The sequence below is a fragment of the Canis lupus genome, chromosome 1 (assembly GCF_011100685.1).
Source record: "Canis lupus familiaris isolate Mischka breed German Shepherd chromosome 1, alternate assembly UU_Cfam_GSD_1.0, whole genome shotgun sequence".
Taxonomy (NCBI): Eukaryota; Metazoa; Chordata; class Mammalia; order Carnivora; family Canidae; genus Canis; species Canis lupus.
The window spans coordinates 96,997,809-97,016,328 of record NC_049222.1 but is presented as its reverse complement, the minus strand read 5'-3'; positions in this window follow the sequence as shown (position 1 = coordinate 97,016,328).

Genomic DNA, 18,520 nt, shown 5'->3' with positions numbered 1-18,520 from the left:
CTATGGGGCATTTGGTTGTTTCTCTTCCTTCTTTGACTGCATTTGTGAAGGTTTTAAGAATAGACTTTGCTTAGTAACTTGGAATGAACTTCTCAGAGTCGACAGGCTAACATCTTAGTCTGTAAGTCTTCACATGTAGGAAGAGAAGTAAGAAAAGCGTGTGACTTGTCACATTTAGGCTGGGATCGATGTTTTATTTCATGGTCTCTGTGAATCTGGAGAATTCATGCTATAACCAGCCGTACAGTTGGTTCTGGATATATCTGTATGATCCTGGAAAATTCATGCCTTAACAGGCCCACCAAGCAAGACACTGAATGGCAAATATAACTTTGTATCTTTCATGAAAATGGCCCAAGATTGCAAGGATGGAAAAGTCCAAATTCACCCAAAACATAAGCTAACTTAAGCTTCTAGTATTGAGCTTTTTACGACAACAGTTAAAAGCCAAATTAATTTATTTGATTTCCATGGTCTGCTGCCCATTGTCTGGCATAATTCCTTCCCTCTACAACACTGCAAGTAGAGAAAGGAGAGGCTTTTAAAAATCCCCCAAGTGGGTAAACCTCGAGATGATCAAGAACGCCTGTATTCTTTAGAAATGCACAGCTTGACTTAAGAAAATGAAGCAGAAGATACATGAATTCTAAATTGTCTCATTTTTTTTCCTTTTCTTTCTTGCTTCTCAGAAAGAAAAGGCTGCCCACATCTGACTCAGCTCCTTACTAACGGCCTTCATTTCTGTTAGCGTTATACCCACATGAGGGGAACAAAGGAAATCCTCTGTTTCCTTGAGTGAGATGTAAGTCACATAACATCATTGCCCCCACCTGGCATCTACTGGGTGTTTCCAGCATGCTCACTCTACCTCCAGCACCACTAGCCCACTCCAGATAATTTCACCACCCAAAAAAAATCCCCAAACTCCCCAGCCTGTGGTGACCATTGATCTTCCATCTGTCCCTAGGAAGAAGAGAAGAAATGAAATGTTCTGGACATTTCATATAAATGGGATCTTAAAATAGGTGGCTTTTTTCCCTTGATCCTTTCACTTAGCATATTGTTTCAGCTCTATGTGACAGCCAACGTGCAGCATGCAGCAGTATTTCATTTGTTTTTGCCGACGAATTATATTTCTTCATGTGGACATCTGCCATTTTCCTTGTTTATTCATTCATCAATTCATGGACATTTTGACTATTTCTGTTTTATGACCACTACAATAATGTTGCTATGAATATTCATGTACGAATTTTTGTGCGAATATATATTTCCAATTTTCCTGGGCATGAAGCTAAGAGTAGAATTGCTGGATCACATGGTAATCGTATATTTAACTTTTTGAGGAACTGCCAAACTGCTTTCCACGGTGACTGTGCCATTTTACAATCCCACCACCGACATATGAGAATCTCGTTTTTGTCAACATCCAACAGTTGCAAGTTTCTTTTCTTTTTTTACTACCATACCTATCTTGGTGGATGTGAGGTGATGTGTCATTGTGGTTTCGATTTGCATTTCCCTGATGACTAGTGATTTTGAGCATCTTTTCATGGATTTTTTCTCATTTGCATATCTCCTTCAGAGAAATATTTATTTAAATGCTTTGCCCATGTTTTGAGTTGGGCCATTTTTTGGGTCTTTTATTATTAAATTGTAAGAGCTCTTTATATATTCTGGACACAAGAGTCTTATCAGAAATTTGATTTGCAAGTATCCTTCCCATTCTCTCAGTTGTCTTTTCACACACATTTTTAAAAATTGCTTTATTTTCTAAGAACCATAATTCAATGTAACTGTTTTCTTCCGCCTAACATATGGTTCTGGTTATTTTTGGCTTTCCATAAACTAATCAAATTCTGGGTAAGAATTTTTAAATTTTTCTTCTGTTAAATGAAATGATTTTTTTCATAAGACACAATGATAACAACCACCTCCTTAAAAGGCACCTGTTTTACTGCCACCATCAATGCCTGGGACTCCACACCCTGGAGGCTCTTCTGCCATCATCCATGGGCTTAGCCCAGTGCTAGAGATGCCCCTTTCTGGGACTGGGACACAATTCACCTTTCTTATCCACACCTTCATCTGCAGTCTTCATTCACCTTCAGTGCTTTCCCCCAGGGTGTCCCAGCTCTCGGATACCTACAAGTCCCATAACCATGGGTTCCTCCCCAACACTACCAACATTGGCACTTTCCATCCCCATTCTGGAAAGCCCTTCAAGAGTAAACTGTCCAGTAAGCTAGCAGCAAACACAACTGGTAACCCTTAATAAAGGCAGACAAGTAGAAACACACAGTGCTACATTTTCTCCAGAGAAGAAGTTCAGCATCCTCCATGGCATTTTAAGCGACTGTAATGTTGACATAACCACCAATCACAGGATGTTGCAAAAATAGTAGAGTCATCCCCGTACCCTTTGTCCAGGTTTCTTCTATGGTAACATCTTGCATAAGTGGATGTCACATCAGACTAGGAAATTGACATTGGTACAATGCACAGACATCATGTGATTTTGCCATTGTTGTGTGTGTGTGTGTGGTTCTGTACCATTTTATTGCATGTGTACATTTGTCTAACCACCGCCTTATTCAAAATGAAGAACTGCCCCATAATCACAAAAAGTCCCCGTGTGCTACCCCTAACGCCTAGCACCTGCTCACCTGCTCTCTGCTGCTATAATTTGGTGACTGTAGCAATAATGCTGTGTTCCTCTGCACTTAGCATTCCATGTCACTGTACCAGCAGCATTTGTTTACTCATTCTCCCATTACAGGACATTTGCCTTTTCTCCAGTTTTTGGCTATTAAGTATAAAATTGCTATGAACATTTGTATACAGTTTCTTGTGTGGACATAAGTTTTCATCTCTCTGAGATAAATGCCCAGAAGTGTGATCGCTGTATCATATGGTAAGTCTGTGTTTGGTTTCTTAAAGACACTATCTAACTTTCGTCCAGATTGGTACATTACGAAGGATCCAGTTTCTCTGCATCCTTGCCAGCATTTCATGGTGCCACTGTTTTTTATTTTAACCATTCTCATGGATAAGTATTGATATCTGTTGGGGTTTTAACTCACATTTCTTAGTAAATAATGTGTTCAAATATCTTTCCATGTGCTTATCGGGCATCCATCTTTGGCAAAATATCTGCTCATGTCTTTTACCAATTTCACATATTTTTCCATTGTATTTTGAGAATTTTAAAATATATTTTACATATGAGTCCTTTGTTAGGGGTGTTACCCACAATTACATTCTCTAATCTGTAGATTTTCTTTTCATCTTCTTAGCAAGACCTTTTGCACATCGAATCGCTTTAATTTGATGAAGTTCAACATATCAATTCCTTTTTCTCTTATAGATTTTACTCTCAGTGTCATAGCTAAGAGATCTTCATCTACCCACAGGCCCTGATGATTTTGTTCTACGTATTATTCTAAAAGTTTACTTTTTTTTTAATGTTTTACACTAAGAACCTGACCTACCTGACTTACATTGTACACATTGTAAAGTTTAGATTGAGAATCACTTTCTTTAAAACAACAGATACTCAGCTGCTTTGATAGCATTTGCTGAAAAGATGAGTCTTCTGTCAATGCATGACTTTTCGCCCGGGTCAAAAATCAGTTGGCCACACTTGTGTGGGCCTATTTCTCAGTGCTCTGGCTGCCCCCTTGGTCTCTGTACAATGTCTCCACCACCCCCACCGACGTGAGGACTGTAGCTATATAGTAAGGGTTATAAAACAAAGTGAATCCTCCTGTTTCATTCTTTTTCAAAACCATTTCAGCTGTTCCAGTTCTTTTTCCTTTCCATATAAACATGAGACTAGGCTTATGGAAGCCTATAAAATTTTTTGCTATGTTTTACACAAGAATTACATGAATCCTATATGTTAATTTGAGACAAATTGGTATTTTTACTATGTTTGGTCTTCAATTCTATGGACAGGGAATGCTTTTCCATTTATTTAGTTTACCTTTGTTTTCTGTAGCTTTCAGTAGACACTGTTGTACCTGAGTATTTCATTTTGGGGGGCACTTATAAATGTTATTATTTTAGTTTGGTTTCCAAGTATTCTTTCTTAGTAAGTAGAAATGTGCTTTTTTTTTTTTTTTTTTTTTTTTTGTATGTTGCTTCTAGATTCTGTGACATTGAGGAACTTGCATGTAATTCCAGGAGTCTGTAGATTCCTTGAGATTTTGTCTGTAGGCCATAATGTCTTCTGCAAACTGATAGTTTTCTTTCCTCCTTCCTGATGTACATAAATTTTTCCTTCTCTTTCGTTCTTTTTTTTTTTTCTTTATTGAACTGGTTAGAACCTCCAGTGCTATATTTTAATAGCAGCATTTAGAGTGGGTGTCCTTGCCTTCTTTCTGAAAGCAGGAAAGCAGTCTTCATAATAAAAAACTATGTTAGCTATAGGTCTTATTTTGATATTCTTTACACGTTGACGAATTTTCTCTTTATCTACTTTGGCTGAGCTAGTTTATCATGAGTGGTTGTTTGAATTTTATCAAGTGCTTTTTCTGCATCAATTGACATGTTTATGTGATTTTTAAAAATATGATGAATTACCTTTTTGATACTTCAGTATGGAAACAGCCTGTATCCTTCCATGGAAAAAAATCACCTTGATCATGGTGTATAATTCATTTTGTATATTGCTTAGTTGGATTAGCTTAATGTTTTAAATGATTTTTGTGTCTGTATTCATGAGAAATGATTATCCATGGCTTTCTCATTTGCAATATCTTTGTTTTTTTACCAAGTAATACTGATTTCATAGAATAAAGTGAGAAGTAATTTCTTATCATATATTTTCTGAAAGAGAGGCATACATGGCCTCTAATGAAACCAGGGGTTAGAGAAGGGATGTCTCATTATCACCGGCTGGAGGATGGAAATTCTGGACTTCACTGTCTCCCCTAACACCACTCTGGTGGGGATGCAGAACGGTACTTTGCTGCTGCCAGATTTACATGGGAGCTCTAGCTCTCCAACAGCCATCTACAGACACCAACCCAGAGATGAGTGCATGAGCATCCTACTGCTGGGTGAAGTGAGGCATCCAGGGACCCCAGGGTGAGAAGTCTCAATACCATGGGGTCATGTGAAAAATCCCAGTTCTGCACACAAATACGACTGATCCCATCCATTGGTGAGTGGGGGGATTGGCTTTTTACTTCTAAGTCAGAGTGGGGGGTGCAAAGCCTGCCTTAGCCTCTGTAAGGGTGATAGGGAGGAGGAAGAGTGCCCTGTTACCTACCCTTGGCTTCTCTTGACCTCTCCTGACACTCCCTCAGTGGTAAGAGGAAGAAAACCTCACTGTTGGGCCAGGTGAGATTCTTGGTTTCCCACTTAGATTTGCTTATGGGGGTGGAGAAGCCACATTTTCTTTCTGTTGTGTTTGACTGGAAAGGACAGGTTAGTGCCAACAAGATTTCTATCTTGCTATCTTGCTATCCCCTTTCTCAGTCCTTGCTATTTCGATCTTGCTATCCCCTTTCTCAGTCCTTTGGCTAGAGAGAAGTATTAAGTCTTTATTTCACATTGGCATTTCTGAGTTACAGACTCCTCTGACATCCAGGCTGGGACATTTGAAGGAGAAAAATAAATCAAAAGAACTCATCACCTTGTTCTTCCTTGACTCCTGAGGTCCCTGGTCCATGTTCATTTTATACTTCATATCTGGGTTCTTAACTATTCATAGCAGTAGGAATAGGGAGAAATCCATCTCACCATCACATCTCTAACTGGAAGTCTTCCTCCATGACCTTCTTTAAATAGACTTGAATTTTTAGAACAGTTTGAGATTTATAGAAAAATTAAGGCAATAATACAGAGAGTTCCAGTATATCCCACGACTTTCTTGTTCAATACCTCCACCAGCATCCTTTTGCTATGGTTATACACTTGTTACCACGAGCAAACCAGTATTGGTATGTTAGCAACTAAAGCTCACACTTCATTGAGACTTCTTAGTTTTCACCTGATGTCTTTCTTGTGTTCCAGGACCCCAGGCCACATGCCACATGCAGGTGTCATAGTTACTGAGGCTCCTCTTGGCTGTAAGAATTTCTCAAACATTTTACGACTCTGATAACCTTGACAGCAGTGAGGAAGACTGGTCAGGTGTTTCGTAGACCATGCCTCTGTTGGAATTCCTCTGATGCTTTTCTAAGGTTACACCGGAGGAAGAAGATCATGGAAATAAAGCAGCACTGTCGTTACATTGTACCAAGGTTTACACCGTCACATCGTTTGCCATCCCCGATCCTGACCTTGGCCACTAGCTGCCTAGCTGCCATTGTGCTGTCAGGCTTCTCCCCATCATTTTCTTACCTTACTTTTTGGAAAGAAGTCACCATGTACAGCCCCTCCTTTCCTTGAGGGGACAGGATACACTTAAATTATTTCAAATTCTTCTTCATGTGAAATGTGTCTATTTTCTGCATTTATTTATTTATATTAGTATGAAGTCACAGATACTCATTTTTATATGTGTTTTTATAATCCAAAGCTTCTTAATTTTTTTGTTTGCTCAAACCAAGCCAGCTGTGGCTCCTGGAAGTTCTTCCAGCATGCCTCCATCAATTAGATTTTTCTTTTTTGAGCACTCCCTTACCTTCTGACACTACAATATCATCTAGGCTCACCTGGCGTATTTTGTGCCCCAGTCCTAGAAGCAGGCATTGCTCTGAGGATCCCTGGTTTATTTTAGTGTAGAATGGTGTTAGATGCATTTATTTATAGGGTTGTTATTTATTTTAGGCTCTATCAGCTGACAGAACAAGTAAATATATACATGCATGTTAATGTGTGGATTTACATCTATTGGTATTTCCATATGTAATTCTCTGTATCCATATTAACTAACATGAGTTCTACTGGTTTCCAAACTTCTCTATTCCTACATGGATCATTCCAGCCTCTTCCCCTTGCTTATCTGTAAACTCTACCTCCAACAGTGAGGAACCTGGCTCCTACTGTCTCAGGAATTCACCTTCTTGTTCAAATCCGGTATCGACATCCAGCAGCATCAGCTTGGCATTGTTAGCCCATCCCCATGCGGGAAGCAATGCTACCCACAGAGCTCAGTGCTTACCAGCAGGACTTTGGCTTTAGTCTTGCAGATTGCTCATTCCCAAAGCTACTGACTTCATCACTGTTTGCCTGGAGTGAGGTTGTTTCATACATTTGTCATACACAGTCTGAATTCCATCCTGAGGTCCCTAACTTCCTAAATGAATTTTAAATTTCCATAGATCAAGGTTCACTCTTTGTTCTGTAAAGTTCTACAGGTTTTGAGAAATGCTAATTACCATGTGTTCACCATTATTGTATTATACAGAACAGTTTTGATCCTCCCCCCCCTAAAAAATCTGTGTTTCACCTCATCAACTCTCCTTCCCTTCTAATGAACCCCTGACAATCATTGATTTTTTTTTTACTGTCTCTGTAGTTTTGCCTTTTCTAGAATATATGTAATTGGAATCCTACACTATGTAGCCTTTTCAGGCTGTCTTCTTTCACATGAGGCATTAGCATTTTAAATTAAAGAGAAATATCTAATTTGTGATAATGAGAAAGTAAGAACATAAAACAATGTATGCCTGTATGCTTTGTTTTGTTTTGAGACAGGAAGAGAGCATGCATACATAGGGGGAGTGAAGGTGCAAGGGGAGAGGGAGAGCATCTCCAACAGACTCCCTGCAGGGCTCAATTTCTTGACCCTGAGATCATGATCTGTGCTGAAATCAAGAGTCAGATGTTTAACCAACTGAGCCAAGGCACCCCACTGTGTGCCTGTATTATAAGGACAGGATTTCCTAGCATAAAAAGATAAGTAAATTTCAAAATGCATTTGTAAATCTACTCTTTAAAATCTGAATTGGATTTCAGTTCCCAGTGGCAGGTGTTGAACATAAACAGTATCTACCGATTTTGATGCACTAGGATATACAATGAATGCTAATATTGAAGTGGAAATAACCCTTAAGCCTTGACTAGGAATATTGGATTGTCTGTTCTCCTGAACTCTCCTTCTCAAGTAACCTGTGGATACCTGAACTAACACTGAGGTGTCTTTGCTCCTTGTCTCTTGCCAAACAACCTAAGTGAGCCAAAGGTAAATTAGGAGAAGATGCAATGGTTTATCAGGGTTCAGGGTTCAGGACATGTGTAACAGGAGGACATTGTACCCCTACTCCCAGCTAACGCAATGACATAATGTGCTGGGAACCCCCAGTGTCCCGGCCCCCTCCCCACACAGCCACCTGACCCATGGCACAGTCTCTTGAAACAAATCTCACACTAGTGTTCCCATTTCCACTTTTCCTCACCCACAATCTCCTCTGAACATAGCCGCCAGCATAACCTTACTAAAAAGTCAGGTGGCTTTCCTGCTACAAATCCTCTGATGGCCTCCTCAAACTCCTCACCACTGTTGGGAAAGCTTCATCCCAAATGGACACCATCTGCTTCTCCAGCCCAATCCCCCCATGCTTAGAACCTCTTTCACCGCCATAGAGCTCCATTGGTCCTATTGCTGCTTGAGCTTCATCCTGAGCTTGTTTCTGCTTCATCCCAGTCCTTGGTTCCATGGCTTTTCCTGAGATCCCCATGACTTCTCAGAGTCCAGACTCTGTGAGCCCTTCAGAGACACTTTCCCCAATCCTCATGCACAGAGATCACCATTTTTTAAAAATATTTTCATTAGAGTACGACAGTATCTGCATTGTTTTTCTAATCTGTTATGTCTCCATCCCCCTGCCCCCCCCCAAAAACACACACACCAGGATGCATGCTTCATGAGGGAAGTGACTTTTCCTGTTGTTTGCTGTTGCACCCCAATACCTAGAAGATGACAAACCTTCAACAAATATTTGTTGAATGGATGCATAAATGAATGGCTGATTCTGTGCCACTAACATTAGAATGGTTTCTTGGCAGCAGCCACATGACTGTGCCCTCAATTCTGCATTTTACCATGACCTGATGGAAAGCTTAGTCCTTCTTTCTTATAATCCTTGGGACAATAACATATTCTGCCCTGGATTAATCACTGCCCTATAAAACCAACAGGGAGAACGCCCACTTAATTACCACACAATCTAAACAGAGCTGAGTAGCTTAGCAAAACTAAATAAAATCCTCATTTGCTACATGCATCTTATTTTCCCTGTAAAATTTAAGAAGCTACGTCATCAAACACATCGCTCAGAGATGTATTCTTTCATATTTATTAGATATTTATTATCAAAACCGGGGAAGTATTTAACTGCCAGATAGATATCACAGGAAAACAAATCTCATAAATATATTAAAAATGACTTTTTGAGCATTTACACAACAGAACTACTATATCTGATTTGCACTCAGTCCAAAAATACTATCCAGGGATACACTGGAGTTGAGATTCTGTTTTTTTCAGGAAAAACACGGTCTCAAATTTTTACTTTGTTGCAAGTATATGAGGGCAAGGAAAATGATTTAAGTTGCCCATGAGTACCATAAGACCATGAAGAATATAAAGGAAGCTGTTTGCAAAGATGTCATCACTGGGGTTAACTATTGCCTACCTCAAGCAGTTGTTATACTTTGACGGTCCTTCATGATTCAACTGAGAAGACAATGAGCCACGTTGCCTGCACCCACCCAGATGGTGATACTGAGAAGGTCACCGTTCTGTTTTGCTATGCAGTTGAAATATGTTGTTGCTTTTAAATGTAAAATTGCATACTCATTCAGTTTAAATAATGAGCTTCCATTTTTTGAAGACAAGTGCTTCAAAAAATGCTTCCAAGTGCTTTCTGCTCTCTCTGCCAGTCACCGAACCCTCATTGCCATGATACGAGGCAGGTCTTTTTATACCCAGTTTACCAAAGAAGCTTAAAACAACCAAACAGCTTCTCCCAGAGTCACACAGCGGGGAGCGCACCAGAGGACCCACAGCCAACCAACGCCCAATATGGATTCAAACTAAGGACTCTTGAACTCCAAATGAGGCAAGTCCAAACTCACTTCACCCACCACTTTGATTCTTCTTTATGGAACGGGGGACATATTGAGACTGGATAAGGATTAAATTGCTTAAAAACCTTCATGCATTTTTAAAAAAAAATTTATTTATTTATTCATGAGAGACACAGAGAGAGAGGCAGAGACACAGGCAGAGGGAGAAGTAGGCTCCCTGCGGGGAGCCCGATCCAGTTGTATTATTACTCAATATGGTCAAGCCCAATGCAGCCTCAGGGGATCACGACCTGAGCCAAAGGCAGACACTCAACCACTGAGCCACACAGACATCCCACCTTTATGCATTTTAATACATTTTCATTAAAATTGAAATTCTTTGCTTTATTTAAACACACACACACACACACACACACACGCCTGACAATATGTATTTCCTAGTCTGGGAAGTTCAGACTAGTCTATCACTGACTTGTTACATAATGATGGTGAAATATCGTGTTTTTAATTAAAGATACAAAACAAAAAACAAAACACAATTAATTAATTTGTAAAAAAACAACAACAACAACAAAAAACTAATAAATTACCTTCCTCTGGTTATGCTTTCTTAAGGAAAAGTACACAGAGATTCCAGGAGCACAATGAGGTTGGGGGAGATCCAGAAGGGGGCTCCTCGGCAGACTTTCAAGACAGATGATTTGGGTTCCCACGGCTTTCCTTTTCCTTCCGCCGGTGTTATAACTAGGGCTGTCCTGTGCTTGGAGTATTTGGGAGCATTACATATGGAGTCCAAGTCAGGAAGAAAAGAGATGGTTTATTGGTGGTCACTGGGCCACCATCAGGTGTAAGACATTCCTGTGCCAGATGAAAATGTCATGACCTTAATGGTCAGTAGTAGAAGGAGAGTACTCTGGGTACCAAGTGGAGAGGAAGACATTGGGTCGTAAATACGGATACCTGACCTTGGCCTCACACTGAAGCCCACGCTCAACAAATGTCTCCAGGCCACTAGAGACAACCCTTCAGGTCATATTGGATGCAGAAGAGCCAACAGTGAACAGGTGCAGCTCCTGAGGGTCGCAGGCCCATAGGAGGCTCTGGCTGCCCGCTCAGCACCCATGCAGGTGGCAGCCGACAAGGCCTCAGAATCAGGTGATATGAGCAAAAGTCCTGGCCCCATTACTAGGCAGCTATGGCATCTCAGGAAAGTTTCTGAGCTTGTCTCGGCTTCTATGAGATAAAAATATTCACAGAATTCATGTCAAGATGAAAGATAACAAAGTAAACTCATGACCAATGTGTCCATGTTATTATTCAGTAAGAACTCCTAAGAAACCATTTCTAAATCTAACCTAAAATCCCTGATGCTTCGGCCCAATTCCATTTTTCCTCCTGGTAGGCTCTGTACTATTTCTCATCATCACCCTCTGTTTGCACACCTTTCAGAGGCTTCTGTTTTCTCATCTAAGCAATCCCAGTTGCCTGAACCTTCCCTCCAGGGCCTTATTTTGATTAACCGCTCATAATTAAAATTAAATTTGATGAACTGGAATGAAAGCTTTTAGTTGGCTTCTCCTTAGCACCTTGCACACTTAATTTAGTAAAACTCAGAAAACAGAAAGAGTATAATTTTCTATAATTAAAGGGAGGCTGAGAAATGGAGTAATTTTTTTTTCTATGAAAGAGATGTGCTCTTAATTCTTCATTATCTTTGCATTGGTACATCTGAACTTAATTGTAAAAGTAAAATCTCTTTTGTGTTTAAGTCACCTCAGCTTGATAGGAAATTTATTAAGATAGTTGCAAAGAAAGTATTTGAGAATATATTTGTGGCATAAACTTCTATATATTCTTGCTAGTGGGGAGATTATCATTTATACAAAAAGTATGCACTTCATCCTTAAATTTAAATTATTATAGAAACAAACGCGTGTCTTCTGAAAAGTAGATCATGGATTTTTAGATACAAATGCTCAAATATCCTAAAGAATTATGTAAAGTTTAGAAAGTGTATTATTTCCCATCTTAACCATTTTTAAGTGTACAGCACTATATGTATTATTAATTTAATGCACATTGGCATGCAACAATCTCTAGAACTCTTTCACCTTTCAAAATAGAAACTCTGTATTAATTGAAAAACAACTCTGCTTCTTCTCCTCACCCTTCCAGCCCCTGAGAACCAATGTTTGACTTTGTTTCTAAGAATTTGAATATTTTAGGTATCTCATATAAGTGGAATTATAGTCCTTTTTGTAAAAAAAAAAAGATTTTATTTATTTATTCATGAAAGACACAGAGAGAGAGGCAGAGACACAGGCAGAGGGAGAAGCAGGCTCCTTGCAGGAAGCCGGACCTGGGACTCCATCCCAGGTCTCCAGGATCATGCCCTGGGCTTAAGGCAACGCTGAGCACCTGGGCTGCCCAAGGAATTATAGTCTTTGTTTGCAATTTACTTACTTCATTTAGCATAGTGTCCTTCAAGATTTATTCATTTTGTAGCATTGACAGCATCTTTATCTTTTTTTTAAGATTTTATTTATTTATACGAGAGAGAGAGAGTGCACATAAACAAGTAGGGGAGGAGCAGAGGAAGGAGACTCCCTGCTGAGCTGGGAACCCAACTTGAGTTTTTATCACAGAACCCTGACATCATTATCTGAGCAAAGTCAGATACTTAACCGGCTGAGCCACCCAGCTGCCCCAGTATTTTTCTCTTTTTTAAGACTGAATAATATTCCTTTGTATGTATATATGATATTTCTTTATCTATTTAAATGTTACTGGACACTCAGGATGCTTTTACCTCTTAGCTATTGTGAAAAATATTGCAAGAACACATGTATACAAATACCTCTGGAGATCTTATTTTCAATTCTTTGGGGTATATATATTCAGAAGTAAGATTGCTGGATCACATGATAATTCAGTTTTTAATTTTCTTGAAGAATCTCTATACTGTTTTGTACAGTGGTTGCACCATTTTACAATGCCACCAATGTGCACAAGGCTTCCAATTTATCTACGTTCTTACCAACACCTGAATGTTCTGTGTTATAATAGTCATGTAATCTTTATGCCTTCGTTAGAGAAATACATATTCATGTCCTTTGCCCATTTTTAAATTGTATTATTTGTTTTTGTATTGTTGTTGAGTCCTGCGAGTTCTTTATATATTCTGAGGATTTGTATGCATATGTATAATTTTCAAATATTTTCTCCCATAGTTGCCTTTTCACTCTGCTGATTATTTCCTTTACTATACAGATTTTTTTTTTTTTTTTTTTTTTTACTATTCAGAAATTTTAAAGTTTGTTACAGTCCCACTCATTTATTTTTTTTTTCTTTCTTTCTGCCAGTGGTTTTGGTGTCTTACCCAAGATATCATTGCCTGGCTTTACAAAACACCTAGAAATACTACACAAAGTGTAGCAAATATTCTCCAACATAGGAAAAAAATAAAGAAATGCCCTTCCTAGACTTTAGGAGGAGGAGAAGAGTAACCATGGGCAAATGTCCTGTGAGCTTTCTCCAAACAAAGACAACCAGAGAAATAATCCCATCTAAGGGAAAGACACTGATTCCAGACCCTATAGCCATTCTGTGTCACCTGAAGGAGGAAGAAAATGCTAAGAAACATTTGTGAAAGTCACAGACCAGAAACACAGGCCCACTGAAATAATGAGACTTAATCATAAGATTAAAGTGCTCCCCAAACACACACACTTCACTGTCTCACCAAGAGTGGGTTCCAGCTGACAGGGCTGCAAGAATAGACTCAGTGAGAATACTTGGGGATTCTCAAAGCCAACAGGAGAGATAATGGCAAGGAGATAGAAAGAAGTAAACAGAGAACAAATGTAATAAATAGAAAGCAGCTACAAAGATTCAATTACCTGGATTAATCGACATTAATCCAATCATATTAACAAGCAGCAACAGAAAAGAAATAGTTACAGTAGATAAAAAATAAAATTGTCTTATCTATAGGAAGCTCACTTTACATATAAAATTGAGATGGGTTGAAAGAATGGAGGCAGAGAGAATTTTGCTATGCTAAACTCATCAAAAGAAATCTGGAAAAGCTACATTACAGACATCAGACAATGATGATTCCAAAACAGGGAAAGTTATCAGAGGCATTGCATACTGACAAAAGAGTCAATTTTTCAAAACAACACAACAATCTTAAACATGTATGACCTGACAAAGAGCATCCAAATACATAAAGCAGCAACTGATAGAATTGAAATAGGAACAAATGACTATCATGACTGAAGACTCCAGCATACCTGTTTCAGTAACAGAGAAATCAAGCAAGCAGAATATTTCTCAGGACATGGCGGATCCATGCAGCACTATCAATTAACTGAATCAAATTGACATTTATAGAAGACTCTATCCAACCACAGAGGAACACATTTATCTTAAACTCCCATGGATTATGCATCATGACAAGTGATATGCTAGGCCATAAAATGCATTGTAACAAATGAAAAAAATAATTGAAATAGTAGAAGGGATGTCCTCAGACTACAGTAGAATTAGCGTAAAAACACACAACAGAAAGATAGCCGGAGAGGTCATGAATATTTGGAAATTTTTTAATAGCCTAAACAACACCTATGTCAAAGAAGGAGCCTAAAAATAAATTAGGAAATATGTTGAACTAAATGAAAGTAAAATTACAATTTATCAAAATGTTAGGGTGTCAGAGAAAACAATACTTAGAGTAGATATATTAGAAACCAATACAGGTCTAAAAACAATGTCCTCGGCTTTTACCTTAGGAAACAAGAGAAGCAAACTTAATGTAAACCTAAAGAATGAGCAAAAGTAATAACAAATTAACACAGAAATCCTTGCAATCAAAACCAGGAAAATAATAGAGAAAATCAAGGTAACCACAAGCTGGTTCTTTGACCCAGCGGAATTAAAAACATGTCCACACAAAACCATGCACACACACTTTGATGGAAATTTTATTAACAATTGCCAAAAACTAGAAACAACTAAGATGTCTTTCAATAAATTAAAATAGTAAACAAATTGTTGTATATCCTTATATGGGAAAATCACTCAGCAATGAAAAGAGAAGCTATCTCAAGCTACATAAAGACAGATGAATGTTAAAGGCATAAAGCCAAGAGAAACAAACTTGTCTGAGAAGGATGTACACTATATAAGACCAATTATATGACCTCTTGAAGAAGGTAAACTGTACTGGCAGTAAAATGATCATTGGCTACAAGAGGTTCCAGGATGAAGGGTTGAGGTGGGAAGACTGAATATGTAAATCATGGGATTTTACAGTGGTAAAACTACTTTGCATGACACTGTAATTGCAGGTGCATGACACTGTATGCAGCTACCCTAATAAGGACAAGTTGCTGTTCCTTCCGTGGTAAATGGAACCCTGTATAACCTACCTGCCAGCCGCTGGTTAGCTGCCCTGCCCTCCTGGGTCAATACCATGAGAGAGGCTCAGCATTGACTTCTGCTGTTGGCAGGAGGCATTCAATCACAGTGTTGGCCAGACCAGCAGTGGTGGTCCTTGGGAGGGGGTTTGTGGGGTTTTTTTTTTTTCTCATGAGTAGCCTCTGTCCCTGCTGCCAAAGGACTCACTAAATAGGCACCAGACTGGTTAAGGGAAGCAGCCAACTGATGATCCCAAGAGGACTACTTTCTCCACCTGGCACCTCCTCTAATGCCTCCCCTGAAATGGGCTCCTGCACATCCGTGTCCCTTACCAGAGGCTGTCCACACATTTGTTCCCCAGACTTCCTTGTTACAAGTATCCTAATCTTGCTGTTTTGAAGTCTCCAAGCAACTGGGCAAACCATTAGCTACTGTCATGAGTCAGCAGTGATCTATAGCTTAAGTGATCTCGCTTGGTCCACGTCAGAATCAGCACTTTCTGGCTATTTGATGTCCTTATCTTTCCTGATAATCTTGTAATAAAGATTTCTCAGGAAGCATGGTGGCAAGCACTGGACCAAGAGCCCAAAGTTGGAAGACCTAGTCAGGAGTGTGACTCAAGGCAGGTCATAAAACATCTCTTTGCCTCAGGACTTTTCTCTGTAAAATCGGTAGACTGAAATTGAAGTTTGAGATACAGGAATTGGTTTTTGTGGTTGTAAAATGTGGCACCTATGAATTTAAGATAATTTGAAGAATAAATGTGTTTATATTTCACCTCAGCTACAGCCACTTGGGAATTTGAATAATTTTGCATTTTACATTGTTAGTAAATACAAGAAAATCTGCATTATAATAGATGCATATTTCATGTAGTTATTCATGCTAGAAATTCTAATGTAACATCGATTGTATAAAATTTGTGATAATAATTACCATTAGTATTCATCAGCCTCTCGTTTGGGATAGGCACTACACTTGTTTCTTTACACACATCACTTCGTTACTTTTCACAAATCCATTGGGTAAATGCTTTTGCCTTTGATTGGACTCCCCTCAGGGAAGAGCTTTGGGAATGAATGGTTTGCTTGAAAGGTGTTGGAGAGGATGTGGAGAAAAGGGAACCCTCTTACACTGTTGGTGAGAATGTGAACTGGTGCAGCCACTCTGGAAAATTGTGTGGAGGTTCCTCAAAGAGTTAAAAATAGATCTGCCTTACAACCCAGCAATTGCACTGCTGGGGATTTCCCCAAAGATTCAGATGCAATGAAACGCCGAGACACCTGCACCCCAATGTTTATAGCAGCAATGTCCACAATAGCCAAACTGTGGAAGGAGCCTCTGTGTCCATCGAAAGATGAGTGGATAAAGAAGATGTGGTCTATGTATACAATGGAATATTCCTCAGCCATTAGAAACGACAAATACCCACCATTTGCTTCGACGTGGATGGAACTGGACGGTATTATGCTGAGTGAAGTAAGTCAATCGGAGAAGGACAAACATTGTATGTTCTCATTCATTTGGGGAATATAAATAATAGTGAAAGGGAATAGAAGGGAAGGGAGAAGAAATGTGTGGGAAATATCAGAAAGGGAGACAGAACGTAAAGACTGCTAACTCTGGGAAACAAACTAGGAGTGGTGGAAGGGGAGGAGGGCTGGGGGTGGGGGTGAGTGGGTGACAGGCACTGAGGGGGGCATTTGACAGGATGAGCACTGGGTGTTATTCTGTATGTTGGTAAATTGAACACCAATAAAAAATAAATTTATTATTAAAAAAAAAGAAAAAGAAAGGTGCTCATAAGCATTGTGAGAGGATGGAGAGGTGACACAGAGAACGAGAATGGAAGGGGAGTATGCAATGGGGAGCTGCTTGATGGTACATGCAGCTGAGGCTCCACCCCTTTGAGGACCCCCAAAAGACTGCTTGAAGATACAGCAGAATTGCCCTAGAGTACAGGGACAGCAGGCACCCACCTGCTGACACCTGCTGTCCTGGCCGTTCCCAGCATACAGCGAGGGCACGTGTGCACTCAGGGCCAAAGCACACCTTCACGCAGAGCGATCAGGAAGGTGAGAATGGGAGACTCAGTGGAGGGACACTCAGAAACACCAAGGAATTACAGACAGGGCACCAAAAGCATCCGGTGCAATGGTTCTTAATGTCTTTTTGTAAATTAAGAAAACACTCCAAGGACACACAGTTGGCAAAGGAGAAGCCAAGTTTTGCAGCCAGGTGACGTGGCTTCAGAATCTGTGCTACTTTTTGAAATGAAGATGTTTCAAAACACCAGGGCCTCTGGTGCACCTGAAATGCCTCATGTTGCAATAGTTATAAGCATTTAAGAACCTACTAATAATACCATTTTGGAAGGTTAAACAGCATTCAAAACAGATGAGTTTTAATCTCTGAGTTTAATCTATTTCAAACTGAAATATCAGCTGCAGGGTGTTGACAGGTGACAGCTTATTTCGATTTTGTTTTCAAGCTAAAAAGTACCCTGTTTGTCCAGGGCGGGCAGGATTCATTCATTCCTGCACCTTCTTCATTTATTCACCATGGAATGCGCAGACCCCTCCCTTGCTCCCTGAGCCTCCTGCAGGAATGCTTCCACCCCAGTAAACACATCCACGGTGTCCTTCCTGGCGGCTGCAGAGCCCAGATTGAGGGCTTCAAGTTTTCAGTTATGTAATCCTTACATCTTTTCCTATGAATATTTGAAACAAATATTACAGGAAAGCATTTCTATGAAGGGAAAGGCATAAAAACGGATGTGACATTTACTCACTTCTTAATTTGCTTTTCTGCAGGCGTTCCTGCAAGCTCTTGCCACAGCCTGCAGGAGAGCTTCCCAGAATGCTGCTCCTCAAGCCCGAGCATGCCTGGGGGCTCAGTCAGCTGCTCTTCCTCCTGTATCCCTAAGGGGAACACGCATAAATAGACAAAGCGCCAGGAAATCCTGGAGAACTTGAACTTCCAGATCTGAAGGCAATTTTTGAAAACTTAAGTTGATACAAAGGACACTCTTAAGTGGGATCTGCTCACTATGCCTGGAGAAGCGATCCACACTTTCTGAAGTGCACCAGGATCTGACTCAGTAGCTTCGGGATGG